Genomic DNA, 16,968 nt, shown 5'->3' with positions numbered 1-16,968 from the left:
TTCCTTGTAAAATCGCCACTGCTTAGTCGAAAAGTTGTAAAAATGACTCTAATTTTCGTAAACTTCTAACATAATACATATATATCGAGCGATATATCATAAATAAACTTTTGCGAAGTTTCCTTAAAATTGCTTCAGATTTAAATGTTTCCCATATTTGTTTACTAACATTGTGTTCCACCCTAGTGCATTAGCCGACTTAAATTTTGAGTCTATAGATTTTGTAGAAGTCTATCAAATTCTGTCCAGGTCGAGTGATATTTAAATCTATGTATTTGGGACAAACCTTTATATATAGACCCCAACACATTTGACGGATGTGATATGGTATCGAAAATTTAGATCTACAAAGTGGTGCAGGGTATAATATAGTCGGCCCCGCCCGACTTTAGACTTTCCTTACTTGTTTTTCCTTTAATTTAAACAAAATTTGCCTTGCTTCAAAGATATTCGACTTTAACGAATTTAAAGATTCGTGTCCTAAATTTAAAGAAGAAAATGTTTAAAGCCAAGACTTTAAATGTTCTTTTAATTAAAATTTCTTTGTCCTTAATATTGTATAAATTGCGTGTCATAAAATGTAGGTTGCAAAACACTGTGACACAACATTCAACTTTTGGACTCCAAACAAAAAATCACTTATCCCAGCCAAAATTACTCGATGAGAGGGGATAGTAATTTCTGGATTTTGCTAGATTGGTTGCCGTTCGCTTTTTATGAGCCTCTATAGTTTTTCTTCAAATTCGACTATGAGAACTTTTTGCAATTTTTTTTATAGTTTTTAGTTGTAGATCTTGACTTGACCGACAAAAATTCTAAATATATTAAGTCGGAAAAATTGCATCTTCATGCTCAAAAACCCCAAAAATTTCGACAAAATTACCTTCTTTTTAACCGATTTTTCTGTTTATCGGCTACAGCACTTGAACTTTTGAACATTTTACCAAACAATAAAGGGACGAAATGTAGTCTATAAAATTATAAACAACTTTTTAGTATACTCTAACTTCATACGATCACTCCTTGACAATCATTTTTGCAATTTTAATACTGCTTATTGGGATGTTTTGGAAATGTTTTATTTTTTCGATTAATTTAATTTATTTTCATTTAATTTAATTCATAAAAATTAAGAGATGTCCAGAGTGTTTTACGGTATTTATTTATTTATGAAAAAACAAAAATTTTATTTTAAAAAATATTTATTTTCAATTTTGTTTCATTTTTATTTTCTACCAATTACATTACCAATATTAACAGTTTGTCAGTCAAACTTAGGTGCCACATAAATATCCAGCTGTTTTAAGCTTTCCCAAACTTAAGAGTTGAGCAATTTGTTAAGAAAACTGAAAACAATTACCTTAAAGTTAACTTTCACTTGGCTCGTAGTAAGAAAATCCCTCATAATGTTCTATATAGAAAAATAAGCTCTACGTACTCATGAGCCCCATTTAAAAAATAATTAAATTAATAACCCCTGCTTCTATGCTGGATATTAAAAAATTGATAGCCTCCCATGGTGACTTTTTCCCCTTTTTCCATTAATTTAAATAAAAGTTGCTCATTACGACCATTCATGATGATGTTAACAATGAACAGGAAGAAGGGCCAGCAATAGTGTGTGAAACATTGGTTTCCTCTGCCAAAAGATAAATAGAAAGGAAAAGTCTCCTAATTTCTGTAACCCTATTTTTCAATTGGTTTTTGAAAGAGACATCGATTTATTTCCCCCAATAGAATAATAAAGCCATTGATCTTCATCATCCCCATTTGTGATAATGGAAAGCCTTCCATTCCATATTCCCCACCTCCTACACACCATTCAGAATTTAAATTGATGTCTCTTTAGAGGTTCTATGATTGCAGTTTTGCGTCACTTTAGTGATTTGTCTTGATTTTTTAGCATTTATTGTGTGATATTTCTTTTCGAATTGATTCTTATTTTTTTTTTATTAATAACAATTATATTGTTTATATGCATATCACTTTTACTACGTTGAACTGACAACGGTCTTTGTTATATGAATTTATTTGCTTCCATCTCTCAGAACTTTGCCGCCCTACATCGAGCTATCAATATTTGCATGTACAGACCTCTAGAGAAGTGACTAAGGGTGTTGTTCTATTTTACATACTATACATTTCTGTGTGAATTGTGAATGTAAGACATATACAGTGAAACCTCTTAAACTTGAACACTTGGAAAAGATACCTTTCTCTAAATTTGACACTTTTCATAAGTCGCCTACTGGCATAAGCTCTTGGAATTGGATGCCTCTAAACTGTGGACCAAAGCTAGCCAACCGTGGGTGTCCCCTTAAAGGAGGTTTCACTGTATATAAAAATATATTTAATAAACCATTATGGTGGAAAAGTTACAAATGTTCATGTTAATTAAAAAAACAAATTAAAATGAAATAAAAAAAAATTAACATAAACGTTAAATTTAAAAATAAAAATAAAATTAAAATTAATTTTTCCCCTCTATTAAATAATAAAACTTAATACTAAAAAAATTAATATAAATTTAAATTTAGACTAAAATGTTTGGAATTAAATTAGATTACATACAAACAATTGTTTTTTGAATACACTCCCGAAATTTATTGATCCAATGAATTTTTAATTGAAATTGCTTCAATCACGCTTGAATAGAAATTTATCAATTTCTTCGACACTTTCAATTAAATTTTTAATTGATTTAATTAACAATATTATTGACTCAATTATTGACGCAATTAATTTATTGAGACTATCAACTTATTTATTGTACACCCAGAGAAGGACTATGATCACCTCAAACATGTTTCAAGAGCAAAATATTATTTGTGGATGGTGACCATGTAACATTTTTATCGCAAAAATGTTGTTTTCTCGCCAAACATAACATGCTTTCCGAAAACAGATACATAACTTCCGAAAAAATAACATGGCTGCAGTGAACATGTTACATGGTCACCATCCAAAAATAACATTTTGCTCTTGAAACATGTTTGAGGTGATCATATTCCTTCTCTGCGTGTACTACTGTTTATTTATTTATAATTTTTTTTTTTTTTTTACGAAATTGTTTTCTTCTTATTTTATAAGAGTTCATATGATTTTGCACTTTCTTACGTACGAGTATATTCCCGTTCTAGTTTTAATTGGATTTTTGTTTAGATATGAGTCAAAATTTTATTAACCAATGATAATGTACATCATATATACAAATTAATTTTTTTAAGTATATTTTATTGGAAATAAAAATATAATTATTAATTAAAAGCTTGTTTTGAATAAAATTTAAAATTTTTGTTAACAACGTAAACATTTGAATAGTAAAAAATGATCATGGTAATTTTAATTCATTCTAAAATAAGATTACACAGAAAAAAGTTTTCTGAATGCAATCACAAAATCCAATAAAAGTTTTAATTGCAAATCACGAAAATGTTAGTATGAATCAACGAAGCAAGTAAAAAAAAACTCGATCAAAAAATTAAACAATTTCTTAAACATTTTTGATTTTGTCCCTTATATTTTCCGATTCTTAGCTTTTAGTACTTTTGGAATATTTTTGGATCTCCTTTTCAAGCATTTGGACCTCCAGAATGACCTTTGTGCAAACTAGTCGTAATGTCCATATAGCCAATATTACAGTGAGCCAAGAGAGTTGTACACGAAATGTGAAATAAATTGTGAAACGATATGCAAAATATTTAAATATTTATTTAACATTTAAATATACAGTTAGTCGTAGATTTCTAATAAATTTTGAAACATATATATATATATATATATATATATATATATATATATATATAATATATATATATATATATATATATATATATATATATATATATATATATATATATATATATATATATATATATATATATATATATATATATATATATATATATATATATATATATATATATATATATATATATATATATATATATTATTTTTCTAAGAGCTTGTTAATTTGAAATTTGAATAAAACCATGCCAAATTATAAAATAGCCAAAAAGAATTTTTTATTTATTAGAAAATTTCTTGACATTTAACATTTATATAACATTAAAAAAAAAAAAAAAAAAATATATATATATATATATATATATATATATATATATATATATATATATATATATATATATATATATATATATATATATATATATATATATATATATATATATATATATATATATATATATATATATATATATATATATATATATATATATATATATATATATATATATATATATATATATATATATATATATATATATATATATATTTTTTTTTTTTTTTTTTTAATGTTATATAAATGTTAAATGTCAAGAAATTTTCTAATAAATAAAAAATTCGTTTTGGCTATTTTATAATTTGGCATGGTTTTATTCAAATTTCAAATTAACAAGCTCTTAGAAAAATACCCTATATATAAACTAAATATTTCTTTTATATTTAAATTAAAATGTTATTTGGTATAATTTAAAACGTGTTTTTTTAATTTTTTTATTTTTTTTTTAGTTTTCAATTTTCGTAACTGATTATACACAGAAAAAATTCCACGAACATTTTTCCAATTAAAGTCTCAATTGAATTTTAAAAAACATTCAATTAAAAATTTTATTGATTCAACAAATTTTTTCATTGAAACCAAAACCAATCACAAAATTAATGGTATCAATTGAATCAATTAATTTTTCAATTGACTTTCAATAAATTTTGTAATTGATACTATCATTTCTGTGATTGAAGACATTTCAATTAAAAATTAATTGGATCAATTAATTTCGTGATAGAAGACAACAAATATTTTTTGTGTGTGTATTATGATTTAATTGAAAAATTATTTGTATTAGTTAACTCTTTTAATTGAATACGTTATAAATTGGAAATACCTTTTTTTACTGTTTAGATTAAAACAAAATCAAAATAATTTTATATACTAAATTAAATTAGTTGAAACTATATATTTTTTATTATAATAAATTTAATGGAATTCATTTTAATTCAGTTGATAAACACGACTAAGCGCCTTTGGTTGATTTAATATAGTAAATCTCCATATTTCGTGAATTATTAGTCAAACTCTATGCAGATATTTTAATCAATTTCATTATAATTTTTTATTGTAATTAACAAGAATTTTGTTATGGTATTTTCATTTAAATGGCCAAACCATCGCCATAAAAACACCTTTTAATAAAAGTTAAAAACGACATAAAAACCAACTGTCAACAAGGTCTCACATATGAGACAGGGTTTCGTGTGTAAACCCATGAGTCTACGAAATTTAAATTCACAGCTACGTATTATACTGCCATATGGAATTAAGAAAACAATTGTTAACTCCGAAAATGTTCCCACAATTCCCTTATATTTTAGTTATAGTTTGTTTTTAGATTAATAACCATCACTAGCTTCATAAAGTCTTAACATAGGCAGTCAGTCATACTGAGAGGTGAACTAAAAACCATCAGAGAAATATGGGCTCTGGGTTTTTTGTATTCATAAAAAAATATAAATTGACGGACAATAACAACAATGACACCACCATACCACGCACTGATGGCCAAACAAAAACAAAAAAATGCATTGGAAATTTCAGAGTGTCATTCTCAACAAAAATGCAGTTTTTGTCGTTTTTTTATTATTGAAGAACAAGGGAAACAAAGGCACAGGCACAGGGCTGACTGAGATTGTAATCTTGGTTGCGGTGTTGGGGTCTCTCACACTAAAAATACCTTGTTTACATCTGGTTAACAACAGAGAATGTAAACAAACTTTACTTCAAAGCCAAAATTCAACAAAATACACAATGACAAAAGCAGCCGCCTCGATACAACAACAAATACTAATGACACACAAAACAAGGAGAAGAATCTCATCGTCAATACTGATGATTATTATGGTGCAGTGGATGATTATAACGAGATGGGTGATCACATTTTATTGCACACCACATAGAGCGAGCCACACAATCAATCCCCATTAACAAAAGTGGCCTTATTGCATATTATCATATATGTTGTTGCTTTTGTGATGAACACACAAACACACACACATTCATCCATTGGAAAGGAACAGTTTATAGTGTGAATGGCTTAATTCTCCATTATGCATAATTACTTAATTTACACCATGTGAGAGAAACAATAAGAAAATGAAACAATATTTCCTTACCGGCTTGATATATGAGAGTGTGTGTGTGAGAGAGATACAGTTAGTAATGGAATTATGGCTTAATATCTACTTTAATGCATAATACGAAGAATTTAATTCTTTTTTTGGAATTACCATATAGGCCCGAATTTGCGATCGGCCGAATCTTTAATAGTGTCTCTAACAGCACATATCCAGTATACCTAACCTAACTTATTTTTATTCGAATAACAGCCAAATTCAAAATATATTGATTAACATAATATTTTTATCTTTTCAGGTAAATACATTTCAAATAATCATACTTTTTTCATTGTTTGGTAAGTATCGATATTTTTGACTTTATGCGTTTACACAACAAAAAGAGATTACTCAAAAATGAAGACGTGCCTTCTTTAAACATATTTTTAGGAATCCACTTTTAATAGATTTTGAGCCTAATGCGTTTGAGATTTAAGAAGTAATATTCATTTGAAATTTGAATTAAAATAAAATAAATAAAAATTGTTTTAGTTTTAGCGCAGTCTTATTCGCAGTCTGTTTCATTTTGTTTTTTAATTAAAACTTAGTAGAATCAATTACATTAATTGGAAAAAAATTGGACACATATTTTCTGTGAGAAAATGTTTTCTTGAATAAAAAAAAGATAAAATCAAGAAAGCAACATCCTTAAACTATGTGTTAGCCAGTATGGAAATATTTCCTATCTTCCATCCAAAGATTCAATAATTCACTGAATTTAAAGGTTATTTCTTTAAAGTGGGTACAAAGTTCGAGTTTAGCCACTAAATGGCAACTTAATAAATCAGAGCTATTTTTCTTTACTTGAGAGCAATTTTGCATTACTTCTCAGACATACGATTTTAACGAATGGACGCAAATTTCTAACATGAGTAGCATACGAGGGCAGTTCGGAAACTTCTTAGCCTAGTACAAAAAGACTATGAACACATGTTTCGATTTGGCAACTCCTTCATATAGAAACAGGTGTTCAAAAAAGACTCATCCGCATTTTTTTTTTACAATGGCAAAATTAGAAATGCGTGCTGTCATTAAATATTTACATAACAAGTATATACGGCCGTAAGTTCGGCCAGGCCGAAGCTTATGTACCCTCCATCATGGATTGCGTAGAAACTTCATCTAAACACTGCCATCCACAATCGAATTACTTAAGTTGCGGTAACGCTTGCCGATGGCAAGGTATCTTAAAACCTCCTAACACCATATTCTAAATTGTATGTAAGTCCATACGTGGTATATATTAAATCAAAAAAGATCGATCCAATACGTATATAATTCAGTTTGACAAAGTAGACATAAAATTTTGACAAAATTTTCTACAGAAATAAAATTTTAACAAAATTTTCTATAGAAATAAAATGTTCACAAAATTTTCTATAGAAAAAAAAAAAATTACAAAATTTTCTATAGAAAGAAAATTTTGACAAAAATTTCTACAGAAATAAAATCTTGGTAGATTATTTTTGGCTCGAGTGGCAACCATGATTATGAACCGATATGGACCAATTTTTGTGTGATTGGACCAATTTTAGTATGGTTGTTAGCGACCATATACTAACACCACGTTCCTTATTTGAACCGGATCGGATGAATTTTGCTCCTGGTCAAATCTGGAGAATGTTTTATATGGGGGCTATATATAATTATGGACCGCTATGGACCAATTCTGGCACGGTTGTTAAAGATCATATACTAACACCATGTTCCAAATTACAACCGGATTGGATGAAATTTGCTTCTCTTGGAGACTTCGCAAGCCAAATCTGGGGATCGGTTTATATGGGGGCTATATATAATTATGAACCGATGTGGACCAATTTTTGCATGGTTGTTAGATACCATATACCAATATCATGTACCAAATTTCAGGCGGATCGGATGAAATTTGCTTCTCTTTGAAGCTCCGCAACCCAAATCTTTGGATCGGTTTGTATGGGCGCTATATATAATTATGGACCGATGTGGACCAATTTTTGCACGGTTGTTAGAGACCATATACCAATACCATGTACCAAATTTCAGCCGGATCGGATGCAATTTGCTCCTCTTTGAGGCTTCGCAAGCCAAACATGGAGATCGGTTATATGGGGTCTATATATAATTATGGACCGATGTGGACCAATTTTTGTATGGTTGTTAGAGACCATATACCAACATCATGTACCAAATTTCAGCCGAATCGGATGAAATTTGCTTCTCTTTGAGGCTCCGCAAGCCAAATCTGGGGATCGGTTTATATGGGGGCTATATATAATTATGGACCGATGTGGACCAATTTTTGCATGATTGTTAAAAACCATATACCAACACCATGTACCAAATTTCAGCCGGATCGGATGAAATATGCTTCTCTTAGAGGCTCCACAAGCCAAATCTGGGGATCGGTTTATATGGGAGCTATATATAATTAAGGACCGTTATGGACCAATTTTTGCATGGTTGTTAGAGGCCATATACTAACATCATGTACCAAATTTCAGCCGGATCGGATGAAATTTTCTTCTCTTTGAGGCTCCGCAAGCCAAATCTGGGGATCGGTTTATATGGGGGCTATATATAATTATGGACCGATGTGAACCAATTTTTGCACGGTTGTTAGAGACCATATACCAACACCATATACCAAATTTCAGCCGGATCGGATGAAATTTGCTTCTCTTTTAGGCTCCGCAAGCCAAATCTGGGGATCGGTTTATATGGGGGCTATATATAATTATGGACCGATGTGGACCAATTTTTGCATGGTTGTTAGATACCATATACCAACACCATATACCAAATTTCAGCCGGATCGGATGAAATATGCTTCTGTTAGAGGCTCCACAAGCCAAATCTGAGGGTCCCTTTATACGGGGGCTATACGTAAAAGTGGACCGATATGGCCCATTTTCAATACCATCCAACCTACATCGATAACAACTACTTGTGCCAAGTTTCAAGTCGATAGCTTGTTTCGTTCGGAAGTTAGCGTGATTTCAACAGACGGACGGACGGACATGCTTAGATCGACTCAGAATTTCACCACGACCCAGAATATATATACTTTATGGGGTCTTAGAGCAATATTTCGATGTGTTACAAACGGAATGACAAAGTTAATATACCCCCATCCTATGATGGAGGGTATAAAAAAGGTTTATCGGGACAAGAAATTCATAATGATATGGTGAATGGGTTAGGTGAAAGTGCTCCTTCGTATGCAACAGTAAAAAATTGGGTTGCTGAATTTAAACGTGGTCGTACAAGCATTGAAGATGAACCACGTAGTGGACGTCCAAAACGAGCAACAACAATAGAAATTGTAGCCAAAGTGCATGATATGGTATTAAATGATCGACGAATAAAAGTGCGTGAAATTGTTATATCATGGGCAACTCAAATGAGCGAGTCCATTTAATTTTGCATGAAGAACTACAGATGAAAAAACTTTCTGCAATATGGGTGCCGCATTCATTAACAGTCGATCAAAAACGCATAAGAATGAACATTTCTCAAGCTTGTTTGGATCGTTTTAAGCGAAATAAAATTGATTTTAAGCGTCGTTTCATAACTGGTGATGAGACATGGATCCACCACTATACTCCAGAAACAAAAGAACAATCCAAACAATGGACTGAAGCTGGAGGAAGTGCCCCAGAGAAGGCAAAAACAATTCAATCGGCTGGTAAGGTTACGGCATCGGTTTTTTGGGACTTCAAAGGTATTTTATTGATTGACTATCTGCAAAAGGGTAAAACAATAAATTCAGAGTACTATTGCAACCTTTTGGATAAATTAAATGTACAAATTCGAAAAAAAAGTCCTGGCTTACAACACAAAAAATAATATTTAATCAAGACAACGCACCAGCTCGCAAGAGTGTTTTAATAATGGCTAAAATAAACGAATTAAAGTACGAGTGGCTTGACCACCCACCTTATTCTCCTGATTTAGCTCCCAGTGACTTTTACTTATTCCCAAATCTAAAAAAATCCTTGCTGGCAAGCGTTTTACCTCAAATGAAGATGCAATTACAGTTGTAAACCACTATTTTGAAGACCTTGAGGAAAACTATTTTAATCGAGGGATAGAATTGCTAGAAAAGCGTTGGACTAAATGTATTGAAGTTTCAGGAGATTATATTGAAAAATAAAAATATTTTTGAAAAACAAACTATTCTCTTTCATTGATAGGCTAAGAAGTTTCCGAACCGCCCTCGTAAGTTTAATGAAAACAATTTTAAAACATAGATTACGGGCTTTCTTTATTTTAAAGATGTTTATACCTAAGGTCACACATTTTTCGCAGCAGTTTAAACAGCTATTACATATTTTTCAATGTGTCTGCATCAATGTTTACTAACTTCCGTTGAACCTCTCGTCTTTCAGAGACAAAACAATCCAATAAGAATGAAAATACAAACATACCCCCAGTTATTTTGGTTAAATCTTCATTACTTGTTATTCATTAAAATTGCTCGTATTACTTGCCATTATAAATCCATGCACACATACACACTCACACAGTATACTCTTCAACTTCATACATTCTACGTTCATTAACGAACAAGAATGGTACACACTTTTCAATAATTACCACAATGTTCCCCATTCTGTCTATTGCACATACGACACACACACAGTTACTCTTTTCATAACGCTAACTCTCGCTCTCACTCTCTTTTGCTAAAATAGAGAGCATAAGTCTGCCCAGTGTTGCCAACTCTCCAAGGCCAAAAAGCACCAAAAATATATTATAAATTCTAACATACCACCTTGCACCACAAAATTAAATGCTCTACTAAATTTACTAAAATTAAATGCTCTACTAAAAAAAAAAAAAAAAAAAAACTTCCGAAGATGTATTATAGAACTTTTGTGAATTGAATTTTAAGAAGTTAAGGTGGGTATTAAGATCGAGTTTAGCTGCTACAATAGTCATTTTTGCACAATTACAACTTCTTTAATAATTCATTCTAAGGAATATAAACTTTGTGAAAATTTGCTTTTGGCTATTCCCCATCAAGTTATAATAAAATTTGCAGCAAATATGCATAATTTTATGCCTTTTTTACTGATATAGTTTTCACTTTAGCGGCAAAACTCGAACTTAGTACTCACCATTATAAACCGTTATTCAAGTATACACTTTGATCAGTTTTAATGCTTTCGTCCAATTCATTTTGATCAGTGAACATCACTGATCAAAATATTTAAGTATGGAAGGAATCTATTGCTTATTTCAGTTTTGCGTGCTTTTGTGAATTTAATACAAACGTTTTTAATGACATCTTTACCAAATTCAAAAATTCGACACTCATCGCTCGACTTTCCTACAGAATACCCTAAATAACAATATTAATTAAAAAATAATCAATACCAACTTCATAACAATCAAATTCTATATTTGGCAATAAATTTGAGTTTCTTCGGCTCTTGAAAGCCTAATCAAAATTTTTGTATCAATTAAACTTAATACTGTTCAAAATAAAAAAAGCACCAAAAGCACTAAATGAAAATGCCAGAAAGCACCAAGTTGGTGCTTTTTTTGAAAAGGCACCAAAAAGGCAATTTGGTGCTTTTTAGAAATCAAAAAGCACTAAATTTGGTGCTAAAAGCACCAAATTGGCAACACTGAGTCTGCCCAACATCAACAAAAATACAAGAGATAACAATGTTTCAATTCCATTGTGAGTTGAAGAAGGCAAACAAAAAAAAAATATACAAACCTGCTTAATCGCATACACATTGTGTCGATGATATGTCTGTCCATCCGTTCAATCGTGTCTTTGGCCATTCGCAAACGGTTTGTTGCGATCACATAGGCCGCCATCTGCAGTCAGTCTTAGTTTAGAAATCGCGTTGAAAGGTTGTGCCTAGGTCTTCACTCGCGTTATGTGCAGCTTCAGTTATAGTCACAAAAAAACCCAGAAAAACATTGAACGGAAAGAAGACGAAAAAAGAGCATATTTATTGTTATTTTGGTTGTTTTTGCAATACGGAAGAAAATAATGGCTATTAGAAAAATTCTGAAGTTAGATGTGTGCGTGTGTCAAATTGAAATGCAGTAAAAAGAAAGAAATAATACTTAAAAAAATAAAAAAAACTAGATTTCAAAAAAAGTATATTGAAAACCCAGAAGACACCTTCAACGCCTCCGCATTAAAGGCCATACGATCATATTTACCTTCTTATATCTATGCAATGGTTAAACAAATATTTCCCGGTCCTTTTAAACAAAAAGACACAAAGAAACCCTAATATTGCATATAAAAATAATTTCTTTTGCATATGATAGAAATTATTGAAGAGCTCCTCATTTAATTCGAAAAGATACAAAAAATAAACAAACAACGAAATTAATCAGCAATCATTGTGACAGTTAAGAAAATTCCGGTTCAAATTTCTTTTGTGTTGAGTGTACAAGCGAGCCCTCTCTCATTTGCAAGTGGCAAGAAAAAGTGAAATTTCTTGGTTTTTTGTTTCGTACCAACTTTTGGTCCAGTAACTGTGTCAACGTCTTCACCATCACCATCTTGATGTGGATTAATTTTTGCAAACATTTAAATCTTAAGGTAATATTCATAAATATTGTTGTTTTCTTTTATTAATAAATAATTCATAGCTTATTTAAGAGGAATAAAATTTGTTAAACGATACGCTAATGAAATGCCTAATTAATTATTATTATTTTTTTTGTTTTGATGTGAAAACAGTGAGAGCGAAATTCTGGCGATTCACGCCTCATAGAAAAGAAACATAACACCACAATTTTTTCAATTAAAATCTTAATTGATTTTGAATATTCAATTAAATATTAAATATTCAATTAAGAAATTAATTGCTTTAATTATTTTTTATTTTCAATATTAAAATCAATCACAACAAATTGAATTGAGGCAAACGTTTTTTTGTGGCCATTTCACTGATTGAAAGAATTTCAATTAAAAATTAATTGAATCAAATAGAGATCTATAGTACAAAAATCGATTTTGGACTATTTTTACCAATCAAAATTCGAATAATCGATTTTTTTTTATAATCGAACATCATAGATTATACAAAATATTTGATTTTATGAAATGTGTTTGCTTTATACGTGTGTTATCTATCAACAACAGTCGGTCAGAAAGAACTGAGTGTTACAGTCAAACATGTTGTTGTTGATTTGTTTAATATACATATAAAGTGTTAATCGGGGACAGGTCAGCTGCGAAAAAGCAAACCCAACGGCGAAGATTGAGGACATGTTATTAACCCTTGTCCTGTACTTAAAAAAATACCGCATATTGTATTAGTGGGTAAAATTTGCCCAATATAAATTTATTCATATAAATGTATTTTAACCATTGTTTTGGAACTTTTTTATAGGGCTTAGCCAAACAGATCTTTAAACTCAACTAGTTCTTTAGAATAAAATTATTTTAAAAAATTGGTTTGGGCAATTTTGATCCACTAGTATAGGATAAGGGTTAAAAAGCGATTGGAAGCTGCCAGTTAAGAAGACATCCTCCCACAAGGGTGCCCTATAGAAAGGCGTAGTAAGGGGAGTGAGCCCCTGTGTACTCCCTAATCAAACGCGCAGAATATAAGAGTGGTATTGACACGGAACTACGAATATGAACTATAATTTGAAATGTGCATCGGAATAGAAGCAAGAAGAATTGATTTTAGGCTAACGTCACAACTGCCCCCGCCCGTTAAATCCCTGGCAGGGCTTGGACAATGCTCTGTGCAGTGTTGCCAACTCTCCAAGGCCAAAAAGCACCAAAAATATATTATAAATTCTAACATACCACCTTGCACCACAAAATTAAATGCTCTACTAAATTTACTAAAATTAAATGCTCTACTAAAAAAAAAAAAAAAAAAAAAAACTTCCGAAGATGTATTATAGAACTTTTGTGAATTGAATTTTAAGAAGTTAAGGTGGGTATTAAGATCGAGTTTAGCTGCTACAATAGTCATTTTTGCACAATTACAACTTCTTTAATAATTCATTCTAAGGAATATAAACTTTGTGAAAATTTGCTTTTGGCTATTCCCCATCAAGTTATAATAAAATTTGCAGCAAATATGCATAATTTTATGCCTTTTTTACTGATATAGTTTTCACTTTAGCGGCAAAACTCGAACTTAGTACTCACCATTATAAACCGTTATTCAAGTATACACTTTGATCAGTTTTAATGCTTTCGTCCAATTCATTTTGATCAGTGAACATCACTGATCAAAATATTTAAGTATGGAAGGAATCTATTGCTTATTTCAGTTTTGCGTGCTTTTGTGAATTTAATACAAACGTTTTTAATGACATCTTTACCAAATTCAAAAATTCGACACTCATCGCTCGACTTTCCTACAGAATACCCTAAATAACAATATTAATTAAAAAATAATCAATACCAACTTCATAACAATCAAATTCTATATTTGGCAATAAATTTGAGTTTCTTCGGCTCTTGAAAGCCTAATCAAAATTTTTGTATCAATTAAACTTAATACTGTTCAAAATAAAAAAAGCACCAAAAGCACTAAATGAAAATGCCAGAAAGCACCAAGTTGGTGCTTTTTTTGAAAAGGCACCAAAAAGGCAATTTGGTGCTTTTTAGAAATCAAAAAGCACTAAATTTGGTGCTAAAAGCACCAAATTGGCAACACTGGCTCTGTGTCACTTAACCATTAACTTGGCAATGTAGGTTCTGTTTATACGCCATCCAGATTAGTGCCCGATCTGTCCAAGAACTTCACTGCTTGCATTCAATTAAAATCGAGTTTTGATACTCAAAATTATGAAATACTTGAAAATCTAAAATCAAGTTTGCGATTATTTGTAGGTTAATAATCGTTTTCGAACTTTCTAGACTTTCGTGTCAATATTTGAATAATGGAACAGACACACTGATACGACTAGGAACCTTATACGGCATGTTGCGTTCTTTATGGAACTGGCAGCCTTTTATTCAAACCCATATAAGACTGTTTATTGCAAGATCATATTTAGTATCAAGGGTTATATATTGCTGTGAGCTTTACACGAATTGTGATTCTATTCATGCTAGGAGACTGATGGTCCTTCTAATGACACTGCTAGGTTTGTGTATGATATCAATCAGTTTAGTAGCATTTCGGAATACGCCAAGGTGTTGTATGGCATGACTTTCAGTAGTTTTCTCGATTTTCGTTCCCTACACTGTTACAAAAATATGTTTTTCATATGTTCCGATATAAACAAAATGTGTTTCGGGCACAATTTTAAAACACAATATATTTAAGTGCAAACATGTAATGTTCCTAAAGTAACACTAAATGTTTGGGACATATATATTAATATGTTAGAATATATTATGTTTGGGGCATGAATGTTTCATAAAAATCATATGTGTGAATGCAAACATATATACATTTACAAATTTCAACTAAACATACATATGTTGTGATATTTTATTCAAAGCGACAGAGAGAGTATAGAGAAAGAAATAGAGATGGAAACCGGAAGAGTTGACAAAAGATAACATAACACAGCGAAAGAATCAAAAGAGAACAGTTTCTGTGAAACCGCTTGTATGTTGTTGCGGAAAACTGTTTTATGATAAGGCCAAAAATTTGATATGCTTAAGTCTAAATATTATTTAATTTGAATAAAGAGAATAGACACTCGGAACCAGGAGAATAGACATTTGAAAAACAAACAGCATATGTTTTCGCCTTGAGAGTAAAATTTAAAAAAATTATAAAAGTGAATAATTTCTTCAACATTATTTGTATTACAGAAAAAGGTGCCAAGAACTAAAATATTTCGTGAAAGTGAAAATTACGAGTATGTTAGGCAATGAGCACAATCGTCTTTGGGAAAAATTCTTCCAAGCATATGATATTTTTGGGCTCAAAATGCTTCCAAACATATAATATGTTCACATAAAACAAACATATTAATGTTTCGGCAGTATCCAATAATATATGTGCTTCCTGCAAAATATGTTTGGAACATATGTTAAAGAAGCGATTTTTTTTGAGGGTGTATTGTTATACCCTGCGCCACACTGTGGAACAGGGTATTATAAGTTAGTGCATATGTTTGTAACACCCAGAAGAAGACGAGATAGACACATGGTGTCTTTGGCAATAATGCTCAGGGTGGGTCCCTGAGTCGATATAACCATGTCCGTCTGTCCGTCCGTCCGTCTGTCTGTGAACACATTTTTGTGATCAAAGTCTAGGTCGCAATTTAAGTCCAATCGCCTTCAAATTTGGCACATGTTCCTAATTTGGGTCAGTATAGAACCCTATTGATTTTGGAAGAAATCGGTTCAGATTGAGATATAGTTCCCATATATATCTTTCGCCATTAATATGGACCCAGCAGCCAGAGTTTTATACCGATTTGCTTGAAATGTTGTACAAACATAACACTTAGTCGTATAGTCAAGAGTGCAAAATTTGATTGAAATCCGTTCAGATTTAGGTATAGCTCCCATATATATCTTTCGCCCGATATGGACTTATATGGCCCCAGAAGCCAGATTTTTGGCCGAATTTGGTTAAAATTTTGCACTAGGAGTAAAATTAGTAGTATAGTCAAGTGTGCAAAATTTGATTGAAATCGGTTCAGATTTAGATATAGCTCCCATATATATCTTTCGCCCGATATGATCTAATATGGTCCTAAAAGCCAGAGTTTTGGCCCAATTTGGTTGAAATTTTGCATAGGGAGTAGATTTAGCATTGTAGCTATACGTGCCAAATTTGGTTGAAATCGATTCAGATTTAGATATAGCTCCCATATATATCTTTCGCC

General features: G+C 30.8%; 1 protein-coding gene across 4 annotated transcripts in view; it reads left to right on the top strand.

The window, feature by feature from the left end:
* bbg (PDZ domain-containing protein big bang) overlaps positions 1–16,968 on the top strand; it is a 627,951-nt gene that overhangs the window by 540,879 nt on the left and 70,104 nt on the right. The window contains exon 1 of one of the 4 annotated variants that reach the window (XM_075305502.1): positions 12,015–12,745. The exons of the other annotated variants lie outside the window; for them this stretch is intronic. The gene's annotated coding sequence lies outside the window, so the exon portion shown is untranslated. Of the gene's footprint in view, positions 1–12,014; positions 12,746–16,968 lie in introns of those variants that run through there. 4 annotated transcript variants of the gene reach the window in all.

The sequence above is a fragment of the Haematobia irritans genome, chromosome 4 (assembly GCF_050003625.1).
Source record: "Haematobia irritans isolate KBUSLIRL chromosome 4, ASM5000362v1, whole genome shotgun sequence".
NCBI classification, from domain to species: Eukaryota; Metazoa; Arthropoda; class Insecta; order Diptera; family Muscidae; genus Haematobia; species Haematobia irritans.
The sequence above is the reverse complement of the archived record's forward strand: the minus strand, read 5'-3'. Positions and strand labels throughout refer to the sequence as shown.